Below are 13,397 nucleotides of genomic sequence, written 5' to 3' on the forward strand. Positions count from 1 at the left end.
CCCTGGCCCATGGACACTGATCCTGGGCTCTGGCTTTTGTTGGTGCTCCCTGATTGCAGATGGTCCATATGAGCTGGAGCTTGGATATGTAGGAAGGTTGTGGGGTAAATATGAAAGAAGGACTCTCTAAGTGAAGGGGCAACAGTATGAATGGACAGAGACAGGAAAGCAGAAGTTGCTGATTGTTAGGGAAGACATGGTGAGTCGGAACCTAGCATGGAATGCCAGGGGGAGAGAAGTAGGAGTCCAGGTGGCAGGAAGTTCAGGGAAGTGGTGGTAGAGGCCAGCCCAGAGGTATTACCAAATAATATATGGAAAATCCTGGTAATGTCACTTCTGTAAATAAAGTCAAGTCCTGTCTTCTCTTCATTATGTCTAGGATGGACATTTAGAACCCAGATCTTTTGGAAGAAAGTAAGAATGCACTTTGCTTTTCACCTTCTTCCCTGGAGGGTTATAATTCTGATGGTGTCTTTCATACTTTACGTCTGAAGGTTTGTGTCCTGCTCAGGTGATCCCTGGATTTCTGCACATGGCACAAGGAGTCTTCTCAGATTTTTCTGCTAAGGCCATCAACAACAGCAAACTACAAGAAGTGCTCCCTCATTATGGGGTTGCTGCCAATGCTTGTTTTACGTTTGTTGAGCTTTCTAGGTTCCTTTTACAAGATGAGGAAGGATAGGATAGGAAATGAAGAGCTTGTTTGTATTTAATCTTTCCACAAATGTAAGTGGGCAGGCATTACCATTCCCATTTTATGCCTAAGAACAGTGAGGTTTAAACAAAGTTAAGAAACTTGCCTGCAGTCACAAAATATTAAGTGGTAGAACCTAGATGAAAAATTGTCGAGAGCCATCTGTGGATTATGTGTGGACCAAACTGGCATGAAAGCCCATTGAATAGGAAAATCTGGTATTTGGGAACTTGCTGGCAAGATTGCCCAGATACATATGAGTCCTATTCAGCTTTGCCAGGTCCCAAACAGCAACAGAGATGGGGTGACCTTCTGTAGCCACATAGCCTCTCAGAGATGGGTTTAGCCCACCAAGATGCCAATCAATCCGTTGACTGAAAGACATCATGAAGCAAGACTCCAACCCTGAAACCTTATCCCTGTCTTTGATGGATTCCCCCTTAAATAAACTATTGGAGCCATTTTTTAATTGTTGTGTTCCAGCTCCTACCAGAACTGGAAGAATCTCTCAGATGCCCCCTTAAAACTATAATTTGGACTTTGTCATTTATTTTTTTTTCTATTTCAGACTTTATTTTCTCAGATGGCTTATCCCCTACTGTATAGGAGAAATTACCCCAGTGAGGCTCTGGCTGCCTCGCGAAAAGAAACCAAAAAAACCACAAAAAAAACAAAAACCAGTCCTTCTACAAGACAGATAGTGATGGCAACATGTCCACAATAAAAGACAAGACTGCCAGCAAAAAAACCAAAAATAGAACCCCTCCCCAAAACAAATCCCAAAGAACCCAGGCCTCTCTGCCCCCAAACCTGTGCTTATTCCATTATGCTACCAGAGTCTGTCTCAGTGGAAGATCTGTGAGACTATGTAGAGGCATCATTGGTGAGAGATCACTTTTTTTTTTTTTTTTTTTTTTATCAGACACTGGTCTAATGGCCTGTCTAGGCTTAATGAAGGATTTGGGGCAGATTTAAGGCAACTCGAGTGCATGTGGTGTCTGGGAGATTGACAGTGAGGGTAAAGCTGAGGTGGATGCAGACCACCTTTGCCTGTTTTGCAATTTTGCTCTGGTGCTGTAGTAGCATTCACGGAGCTGTTGCTCAAACTGAGATATCAGTGCTTCTTTGGAATTATTCACGTCTGCTCTCTCCAATTCAGATGTCTTCAAGAGTCCTCCTGATTGGCTGACGAGGGACAGTAAACAGGTACACCTCTGCAGATTTTCTCTAGTTGTTTCAGGTAATCTTTTTTGTAAGATGTTTCCAGTTGTTTCAACCCCTTCTAGGAACTTGTGAGGGATGGATAAGCCCATAGGGTGTCACATCTGATGTTCAGTCTACCAAGTGTTGTGGAGCATTCTTCCGATAACTCTGTGAACCCCTGGAGTATAATTTCCACACAATAGTGTCTAGGTGTATATCTCTCCCGCAGCTAGTGTGGTACCTCACACATAGCAAGGGCTTTGAAAATATTTGGTGAATAAATACAAGAGCTATGGTTTCCCATGGGCTTCTTTTCAATCAATGGTTCTACATCAGAGAGGAGTCTCCACTTTGGTAGATAAGGAGAGGAACTTTTCACTGTTACTTTTCTTCTTTTACCCTGTTGTCACTTTTGAATCCCTTTGCCTCAATTAATTCTCTGACCAACTTTTCTTGGTACATTCTTTGTGCTTGAATCATGTTGTGGAGAAAAAGTGAGGTGTGAAGGGACGGAGAGGTCACCATTCTTGACGACACTGAGAATCAAGTCACGGGTCCCACTGGCTTAGAGAAACTCTTATCCATTGCTTTGGTTGGAAGGGGCAGGGTAGGGACAGACCTTGACTAACAGTCCTCACTAAGGGAGGGACATGAAGAAGGCAAACAGAGATGGGGCTCATCTTCCCATGGAGCTTAAATATAGTCTCCCCCTTCTATAGCACAGACCAAGCAGTCACATGTGTGTGGAGTTGTGGTTAGAGGTGGCATGTCTTCCCTAAAGTTCACTCCATACAACTTTAAATGATCCATTCCAGGTATTTGAACCATCTTGGGTGGGAGAAAGAATCTAGAAATTAGAAAGGGTTTGATTTTTCTTCAGGCCTAGAAAATGTCAAGGGCTTGGCAGTGAAAAGGGGTCAGATTCTTTGAACCACTTTGGTGTGGTTAGGTTCTGCTGAAAGTGAAAGAATAGGCACATGGGATTATTTAAACAGAAATATAATTTAGCATCACAATTAGCTTATCTCAGTACAAAATCTTATTTTTAAAAAGCACTCCCCTTTCCTTAATACTAGGGTGGGGTTACTCCTTCCTGTTTGCCTAGGGAGTTTGGTGGTGTCATCTTAAGTGAACTTCTTCTATGTGAATTCATTTTCTCTAATGATTATGATACCATCTGAAGGCTGTAGGGTTTTGAGGTGGGGATGATCCAGAAAATTCCTTCTCACTGAGTTGTCAAAGAAAGCCAAAGAAATCAGATGTCTTCAAGAGTTAAGTTGTTAAGTAAGAAAAAATAACCAAAGCAAAGCAAACCGAGGAAAAGCAAAGGAAAGCAAACCCAAACCACGATTTGCAAAGACACTTACCAATGGGAGATGGAATTACAGAGGACAAGATGGTACTTTAGAATTTTTAAAGTAATACTTAATTCCACTCTACATTAAGCTCGCCAAGTGTCATTTATGCTATACTTGAGATATCCAGTACTGGGGAATTCACTATCTTTATTCTATCTAAAAATAGGTCTGACTGTGAGATAGAATTTTATTTCATTAAGCAAAATTTGACTGTCTCCTTGAATTTTCCTCATATGTTACCACTGGGGTCATCAAATTTCTCTTTCTCATGACAGTTCTTTATGTGACATGTTTATGAACCATTTGTAATGATACCATTCTGTATCTTGCTTAAAATCATGCTGTGAAAATTTTACTATAACTATTATTAAAATATAAATTGTAAGAATCTTATAATACTATCTTAATTATCTCTCTCTTGTCAAATATTTAAGTTTTCTTTAGTTTTAAAAATTATACTATCATATATTATACTATAATATATGATATAAATATAAATTATAATATCATAACTCAAAACTGATTTCATCTCACATTACTTCCCTTAACTATTTTAGATGTGAAGCTACTGGGTCAAAGTGCATGAATGTTTTTAAGGATTTTTATGTACATTATGTTTTAGATCATGCCTCTGAGATAGAGATAGAAAAGTTGTATAGAAACTTTGTTGGAAAGAATTGGCATGTACAAACACAAAAACAGAAAATTATATTCCATGTATGTATGATATGTCCAGATACATTCTACTGTCATGTATAACTAAAAAGAACAAATAAAAAAATAAAAAAAAAAGAAAGGATTGGGCAAAGGAAGAAGAACCGTGATATATTTCAAAAATGGCCTCTGGGGAATTCTGGAGTTTGGAAGTCCCTTTAGAGTTGTCTTAGTGAGGCTTTGTGGTCCTGTATGGACCACTCATTGGCTGCATGTCGTCCCCAAGAATGGGCATCTTTTTAGCCAAGGGAAATTTTACTTCTTGCCCTTGAAAAGATCTAGCTGTTAGCTAGCAGCAGCTAACACTCAATTCTCCGAACTGGAAAGAAGCGCCTGATGGTGCATGGACAGCATTCAATAGAATCATCTTTCATAGCAGTAATCTCTCCCTTATCCAAATTTATTTTCTCCTCCCCTTGATCCAGCCCTTCAGGTTCTAGTTCCATGTACAGTAAATCCACACCTATTGGCCCCTGCTGACTGGGACCTGCAGCCCCCTTTGGGTGTGGTCTTTTTCTTCTCCAGCAGAACCAGCACTTCCCTGGCCAGGTTAGGTTACAAGTTAACCCTCTTGTGGCCAGGAGCGTGGATGTGAGCTATATCCTGAAGGAGGCTATATTGTTTTTCAGGCAGAGATTCCTGCATTTTCTTTAAATAAAGGAAGAGACTAGCCTCTAACAGGGAGGTGTGGGTCACTGTAAGCCCAGATGGCTTTGAGGCTTTGAGATATTTTAGTGCATTGACTCAGAATATCCCCATTCCAACTCTCAGGGGCCCCGTTTCCCCAACCACAGCTCTAATGTTGGAACAGCTATTTGCTGGAATTGAAAAGTCAAGGTTTTTTGATCTCTGCGATACTTGTAATTAAACCTGAAACCCGATTCTCAGCGTTTTCTGCCACCTGATGGCACAAGGCAAGAGTCTCTTTTTGGAACTGCTAAACAGGTCCTCTGGCTGTCACACTTTGACTTCAATTGGCAATTGATTGCCCCCAGATTTTCTCTGTCTTTCCTAATCCATTGATAGGACTCAGCGACAACACCTGGTTTCCTCTGAATGTTTCCCATACTGGAGACATTGCATTCTTTGGCGCATTTCCTTCTGCTTAAATCCCATCCTGGCTCACCCCTGATGAATACTCTAATACTTATACCAGTAGGACATGTGAGGGCTGTGCACCCTCCACTTTTCAATAGTGCTGGGGTTCTCAATGTAAATGAGTCAGCTGGTGCTCCAGCTGTCCAATCCCCTTTTAGAGTCAGTGTCCTCAGGCTTCTCCTGACTTCCCCTGCCTTAGGGTGAATTTCTCAGAAAACACTCAGAAACAGATTTGTTAACAGGAAGATTTTTGAGAGGACTTTTAAGAGCAATATCTTGGAGAGAGAAAGGAACACATGATTAGTCAGAGAAAGGAGCTGTATTTTGTAACACGTTGTGCCAATGTCTTGGCTTGGCACAGAATCACAAGCCACCACACAGCTTTGTAGATTCAAACAGCAATTCTTTATTCCCGAACTCACACCAGCCTCTACACACACGTTCTGGGGAAATCCAAGTTCTCCTGCCCAATTCACCTACTCCACGAGCTTTTTTCCAAAATCCCATTTGAATCTCACGAGAACTCAACGGGAACAAGCAGCAGGAACACCCTAATCCCAGCAGCAATAATCTTCAACCTCCAACTTCCCTAAAACCCCTATTGTCTTAAACCGGGAACGCCTTAAACCCAAGGACCGGGATACTTCCTCAAACCTGATCAGCTCTAAACCCGGATCCGCCTTGGTCCTGAGCAAGGTCACCTTACATGCAATGTCAACAGCGAAATCCATTTAACATGGGGTACGTTGGCAAGGAAATTTCGATGCGTCATTCCTACTTGGCAATGGCCCTCAGCAACGTTGCACCAATGCCTTTAGTTGATCCATGAAGGTTCTGGAGTTAGGATGGCCAGAGTTTGTCTCATATTGAGGAAGCTGAACTTTTGATTTTCACATCAACTACTCATTGGCTGCCAGTTTTCCCCAGGGCCATAACATTGGTGAGGCAGCTGTCTTCAGCCAAAGATAACTCCTGGAGAAAGACTCAGCTGTGAGCTGCTGGCAAATTTAGCAGCCCCCAAAGATGTCCACCTCTAATTCCTGGAATCTGTGAATATGTTAGTTTTTATGGCAAAAGAGAATTAAGGTTGCTGATGGAGTTAAAATGGGGAGATTATACTGGAGTATGCAGGTGGGCCCAGCGTAATTACCAGGGTCCTTAAAAATGGAAGAGGAATGCAGAAGAGCGTCAGACGTGATGTGAGAAAGATTCAACTTTGAAGATGGAATGTGTCATGATCCAAGGAATGCAGGCAACCTCTAAAAGCTAGGAAAGGCAAAAACAAAACAAAACAGCCCAGTGAAATAAAAAACAAACTAACAAAAAATAGATTCTTTCCTCAAGTCTCCAGAAAGGAATGTAACCTTATCAACACTTTGATTTTTGCCCCTTGAGATTCATTTCAGACTTCGTTGCCCAGAACTAGAAAATAATAAGTTTGTTTAAAACATTTAACCATTGCTTAAAACATAAGTCACTAAATCGGTGGAAATTTGTTACAGCAGCTATAAGAAACCAATACAATATACTCCTATAACTAGGGGAATGACTTGACTCCCTTAGTTCTGAAAGCAGGATCTGCTTTTTTGGGAGGCAGAATTGAATCCTTAGGTGCTTAACCCCTAAGCCACATCCCCAGCCCCCTTTTTTTTTCTTTTGGGTACTGGAGATTGAACTCAGGAACATTCGACCACTAAACCACATCCCCAGGCCTATTTTGTATTTTATTTTGAGACAAGGTCTCACTGAATTGCTTAGTGCCTCATCTTTGCTGAGGCTGGCTTTAAACTCACAATCCTCCTGATTCAGGGTACGGAGCTGCTGGGATTACAGGCCTGGGCTGAAGGCAGGATCTGATAGCATGCCACAATATACAGCACCTATTTTCAGCTGCCCTCCATAACATTTGTACCATTTCATATCACTGCCTACATTTGGATGTGTAATACCATCAGCAACATAAAGCATTCTCTGGACCTGTAACTATTTTGCCTTCCCTTCTCAGTGTGTTTGCAATATTCTAATATAGAGTTCCATTCCAACCAGTCCTGGTGAAACTTTTGAAGTCAGATTTTCCATTCAATTCTGGAATCCTGTTTCCTATTGCCCATACTCTGACATTGGAACATAGAGATCTGAGTTCATTAGTAATGATTGCGCTTGTTTTTAAGTTATTTCTCAATGTGATTCACAGATCACCTTTCTGATTTTATCTTTCTTGCCAAATCCCTTGTTGTTTATAGCTTTTTCTCCATTGTACTATCTGTTATTTCTCTTATATTTAGTTAAAGCCTGTGGAGCAGCCTATTTGGTCTCTAGACATTGTGAAAGATGTTTCACTCTGAAAGGCCATGAATTTAATTTCTGAAATGAAAAAACAGGAAGAATACAAAACTTGGGCAGGAGATGTAGTTTAGTGGTAGAGTGCTTGCCTAGCATGTGGGGGACCTTGTGTTTGATCCCCCCCCACACACATACACACACACACACACACACACAATAAAACTTGTTTTGAATTCAATTCATATAGCCAGTCTTTTGCTGTTCCTATCTTTCTTTCTAGTCTATTGCCCCAAAGAATAAGTTCCATTGAAAGAAAAAGTGAGCAAAACCATCTATTATCTCATACCCTTTATTTCTCTGTCTCTAGAGAATGTACCTCAAGTGCTGTCTAGTGATACTCTATCTCCACAAGAAGAGCGGCAAGAAATACATTAAATCTAAAGAGCATCTACTGTGTCCCAGTTGCTATGCTATTCTTGCATTAGCTCATCTAAACTCTATAGCTAAGCTGGGAGGTCATTATTATTATTCCTATTGTACATACAAAGTTCTATTTGTCTCCAAAATCCATAGTCTTCATTAAACCCATTGGTATAGAGACACCTGAGCATATCTATCATTAGTAGACAATGATGGGTATTTTGCTCAATTAGTCACCCTATTGCCTCTCAAAGGACACTGTATCTTCTGATGGACTGTCCCCATCATTCAGAGTCACCTTGCACCCCTCAGTATGAAGTCCCCACCTCCAAATCTCTCCAGGGTCTGCAATGGATGATTTATGCTTTTGCTTCATCTTCATTAGTCCACACATCTTCTCCAGAAGAATTGGACTTGACTTCTAAAGAAAGGGGGCTTTGCACAATTGTGTATTTCTAGGAAAGCAAGAATTTTTGTTTTGTTTTCTGTTTTACTTCTCTGCCAGATTATTTCAATAGGCATTGCCCTCTGGTCTTGATTCTCCTTTGCATTCTCAAATGGTTGACTTGTTATTTTCCTGACATATATTTTTTTCCTACTGCAGCGGTGACTTCTTCTCCTCTCCAACAAATCAGAGAGATCAACTGTTTGGTTGAAACAAACAGCACATGCATTTCCTCAGCACCTTCTCCCTTTGCCTAGAGTTGGCCTCTCAAATGCAATTGCCATCTTCGTAGCTCTGATTGACACCACCCTTGGATGATTTCCCTATTTCAGTAGCAACATAGTTTTGGCTGTGCTGTCCACTATAACTTTAAATTGCCAAGGACACAAATAAATCATTTTTTACTTTTCTCCCTTCTCACTCCATTCCTGGTATCCCCCTCCCTTAGGCCATGTGCTGCTATTTGGGAATTCTTAGAAAATTGCTGCCAGCCGGCTAACTCCTCCAAACAGCTATTGGCTTGTTGTCTGCCCAGTAAATAGAAAACTTGGAAATATTTTAGAGAATTTTTTTCACCTTTCCTACCTTCCAGCCTTTGTAGCAAGGCCAAACTGGGATTCCACTCCAGAATTTGAACACAGGAAATAAGCTTAGGAACCACCTAGGTCTGTTGGTTCCTGGGCATTCTTAGAATTGGAGAGAGTTTCTGTCTGGCCAAAAATGCTCAGCTGGCAGCAGGTCTCAGAGGGCAAAGCAAGGACAGCTCTAACAGCAGAAGCAAAACTGTACCCTGTGTTCTGAGTCTGCTATTAAAACAAAACGGGAAAACACACACGTCTTTCAGGCCCAGTGTTAATTCTGTGTAAAGATGAAACACTGTAAGGCCACACATTTGTGAAGGAACTTTCTCCAGGAGCTGCCAAACTTCTGTGGTTGCCCTTCAGTCAGAAAAGTTTAAGTTCATTCTTTGAGATATCTGGGTGGCCATTCAGCTCAACAATATAGAATCTTTGTTCTTTTTCTTTATGTTTGTCCTTATGGCCTTTAATCTAAGTCAGGGTAACTTTCTCCTCTCTGAGATCACTCCATACCTGGTTTGCCAAAATGGCAGACACCTTTCTCATTCGGAAAGGGTGATATTTGGTCTCCTTAGATTGAAGCTAAGGTCTCTGAAGAGAGGCCTTATCCTATAACCCCTTTTACCCCAGCAAACTTAAAATCTGTTTTTTTCTGGAAGAAAGAGTATGCCATTCTATTCACAAAAGACTACCAAGGAAGACAGTAATGTTTTAGAGTTTTAGTGTTTTGATTCATGCTTATAAGGATTTCTGTTCCTGCAGGGTTTTCAGCTAAGCTTTAGGAATTTGGACAGCAATGAGACTGGACCTGGACAGTCTCCTGAGACCTCTCATTCTCATGTGAAGGAAACAGGGCCATAGACCTATGAACCTCCTCCTAAAGTCTTTGCTGAGAGATGATGATGAAGGGAACATGCTGTCTGACTCATGAAAAATGAAGGAAGTAGGTGGCCCTAGATGGACAATTTCTGAAAATCTCTATCAACCGAGGGATCTAAGGGAAGTGAAGAATGGCTTTTCTATAGTTTTACAGAGTGGGTAAAATAGAGAATTCTTACCTATCCTTACTTGCCTAACTATTGCCACCCACCTTCACTAATCAAGCTGAAGGTCTGGGCTATAAATCCTTAAACTGCCAAGGGTTGGCCAGTGGCTGCTGATTGACCGTAGATACTCATTGTCATGGACACTTAGAAAATGGCACAATTAAGGAAACTAAGGACTTGGCAAGTCTCATTTGGTCCTTTGTTTGACCACTTGAGACTGTAAGTTAAAAGGCAGATGGACATCTGTGGGGATACATTCCTGAGAAGGACCTGAAGACATTTGTTCTTGGTACCCTTTATGTATCCTCCTCTAGCTCAGATTCTCAGCAGTTTATTTTGATATTTTGATGCTTGCTCATTAGCACTGTTTTTGAAGGGTTGCTACATGCAAATCATTCTCCAGGCATTGTAGAACATGATGAGTAAGGAATTGTCCTTGTCTTCAGACAAGTTAAGGTCATGTATGTGTTCACTTATGCTTGTGTGTCTGAGAAGCAGATGGTTGAAAATGAGAAGAAACAAAGTCTATAACTCCATAGAGCCTGAGATTTGTTTTCTACCACTGACACTGCAGTGGGGTGTATAGAAGATGGATTCTTGCAAACAACATGATTTATTCTTTGATCACAAAGCCAGTCGAGGATCGTGTGAACTAGACTGCAGAGTTCCCAATGGTTCTGAATCCCCAAAGGCTTAGGGATTAAAGGTGAAGACTTCTAAGAACATGGATTCAAAAGTCTGGCCTTGGCCAAGATCAAGACAGGGAACTAAGGTTCTTCCACTCGTGGTCAGCCTCATTAGACTTTCTTTTATGGTGTCAGTTGAGCTTAAAACTCCACCTCTCTATATGCTTCCATCAAGATGTAGAAGACTGTGTAGCTCATGTGAAGCCAAAGATTGCCTTTATTTGAGTCTAGAAACAACTGTTCCCTCCCTTCCTCACAGATTAGTTGGCATTTGGAAATATGTTGATTGAGATGGAGGACATTATCAGTGATCTCAAAATGTGGGTCCTCATCTCTCTCTCCTTACCTGCCATGTCTTCTTTCTCCCTCCATACTGATTCTCTGGTTCTTTCCCTTCAGGAGAGTATGAATTCTTTTCTTAATTGGCAAAATTCCAAGGAGCCACTGCCTGTGGAGGCTGTGCTGAGATGCCAGAATGCAAGGGGCCCAGGCAGAGTTGAATTAGAGAACATGGTTACATATCCAGGGTGGATGGCTAGAGGGAGTTTTGAAAATCTATTTGGTGAGAGTGGCAAGACAGAGGGTAGCAAAAATCAAAACTGGAGTGATATATAAGATCTGATTCAAGGGTATGGCAAGACCTTAATGGAAGCTGAGAAGAATAGAAATAGGGCAAGAGGCTGAGTGTGGGTCCTAGAAGATACAAAATGAGAACTGGTGCTGTGGGGGGAACCAGAGTGCTGATATCTATTTTCAGGTGCTGTGGACTGCATAGAACATGGTCAGGCCTGCTAGAAAAGGGGCCCTAGTAAAGAGGCTGATGAGAACTTTAAATCATTTAGTCCTGACCCCTTGCCTGGTCTTCTTCTTGTGCTTCAAGCTTCTTCTTGTGCTCTCATTTGTGGTCAACTACTTTACTATTATCCAATATTGTGGCTTACTTAAATAGCCAAGTTTTCTGAAGTGTTTTGTGTTAGGTTTGTCTCTCTGACTATGACAAGCTCCTTGACCATAGAATTGTGCTATCTTTGGACTTTCTCACAGAACTTAGGATCATTCACATTGGAATAAAACGTGTAGAGCAAATGAACTATGGCTTCAAAATACCTATGCTTACCACAGTTTGCAGAGGGAGAGTAAAATTCCCCATAGGACTCCTGCTTCTAAAGGATTGCTCATAATTCTAGATTTTGAGAGGCCAGGGTACTGGCATAGGCTTTTACCTTATTTTCTTACATGTGATTGGGTAATGTACACTTAGGTTTTGCCAAATGTGTGCCATCTGCCAGATCCTTGGCTTTCAGATGCTCCTCTGAGGCTTGTTCACCACAATTATTGCCTTAAGCCTCATGGATCTGTGTTTCCTTTGGGCATCAGGACCTAATCCTCAAGCTGTGAACATGTTTCTGGCCATTGTTCTAGACTCTGACCTTAGATTTGCCTTCCAGGATTTTGACTCAACACATACTCTCTACAAATTACTTTGGCCAATGTCTCTAGTTTAGCCCACCTCATTCTCCATCAATGCTTCTCAAATGGCAGTCCAGGGACCATTAAATTAGAACCAGCTGGGAAACTGTGGAAATATGTGGATTCATACTGGTCCCACCCAGGCCTGTTGAATCAGAATGTCTGCATTGGACCCAGGAATTTGCATTTTGACAAGCTTAATGGTGATTTTTAAACATACACTACACACTGAAAGTTTGAAGAGCCACCTTCTCAACACTGCTACTTTGGTATGCCTCAGTCTTCATCCTTAGGCTCATCCTGTTTTTCAGCTATTCAATTACTACACTCATAATGGTGGAGCAGACAGACACCTCTGCTCCCACCCATAAAGAAGGACCCTAGTTCTGTGTGGCACCTCCCTATTCTGTTCTCTCATCTCTGGTCCCACACTGTGCAGTCAACTCCCTTCAGGAGGGTCCTTGTGCTGGGGTGTCTGCCAGGTGCTCCCAGAGGGACGGAGACCCACACTAGAGCTAGAATACTTTAGCCATTGTTTTCCTTCCTCGGACAAAGGGATATGACCTGTGCAATGTTCAACAGGGTCACTAAAACTGAGGTGAGGTTTCTACAGTTTAGTCACAAGTGAGGAAGATGTCAGTGTCTCTCTCTAAATTGAGGAGGGGGAAACTGGAAATGTAGCAGCTCTGTGGTTGAATAAGAAAGCAGACAAATGAAAGAACTACTCTGACATGTTCCTGCTTGTTTTTTTTTTATGATTTTAAAAGGACAAGGAAATGTAGAGATAATCAAGAAATAAAGGCAAGCTCTATAAAGGCAGTCTCATTATGAAAGGGCCTTTACAATCTTTCCTTCTCACCGGATCTTCATATGGGAAGTAGGAGGTGAGAAAGGCCTGGGTCTCTCCTGGGATTTCTGCTGAGGCCTGGCTCAGCCTCAGGGTCAGAGGTGGGGAAGTGCCCCAGTGTTGCCTGGAGAAGGGAGAACAGACCCGTCTGTTAGTTCCTGCTGATAATAACACAGGCTGCGTGGGCAGACATTGCTCATCTACTGGCTGCGGGAACACGTGTCTCAATGCTTCAGTTGTTCTTCACCTTTGTGTAGAATGAGGCTTGGCAGGAAAGCGGGGATTAGGAAGCCTGTTAACTGAAATCCTGGTAAAATTCCATGTTTAAAAACCTACCCCCAAATTATGGCTTTGGGACTTCATTAGGGTGATTATCAAATGCAAAGATATTGTTCTCCCGAGTGTGGACATTTTCCTCATGTACTTGTTCTTGTCTTTCTCCAGTGCTATGAAAGCAGAGTAGGGCTAGAAGCACTTTTTGAGAAGTTCTTTTTGAAAAATAGTTCCCAGTTAAACTCTTTGCTCTGTGCACACTCATATATTTGTTTTCTGAAG

Source organism: Spermophilus citellus (assembly GCF_964194105.1).
Source record: "Spermophilus citellus genome assembly, chromosome: 4".
NCBI classification, from domain to species: domain Eukaryota; kingdom Metazoa; phylum Chordata; class Mammalia; order Rodentia; family Sciuridae; genus Spermophilus; species Spermophilus citellus.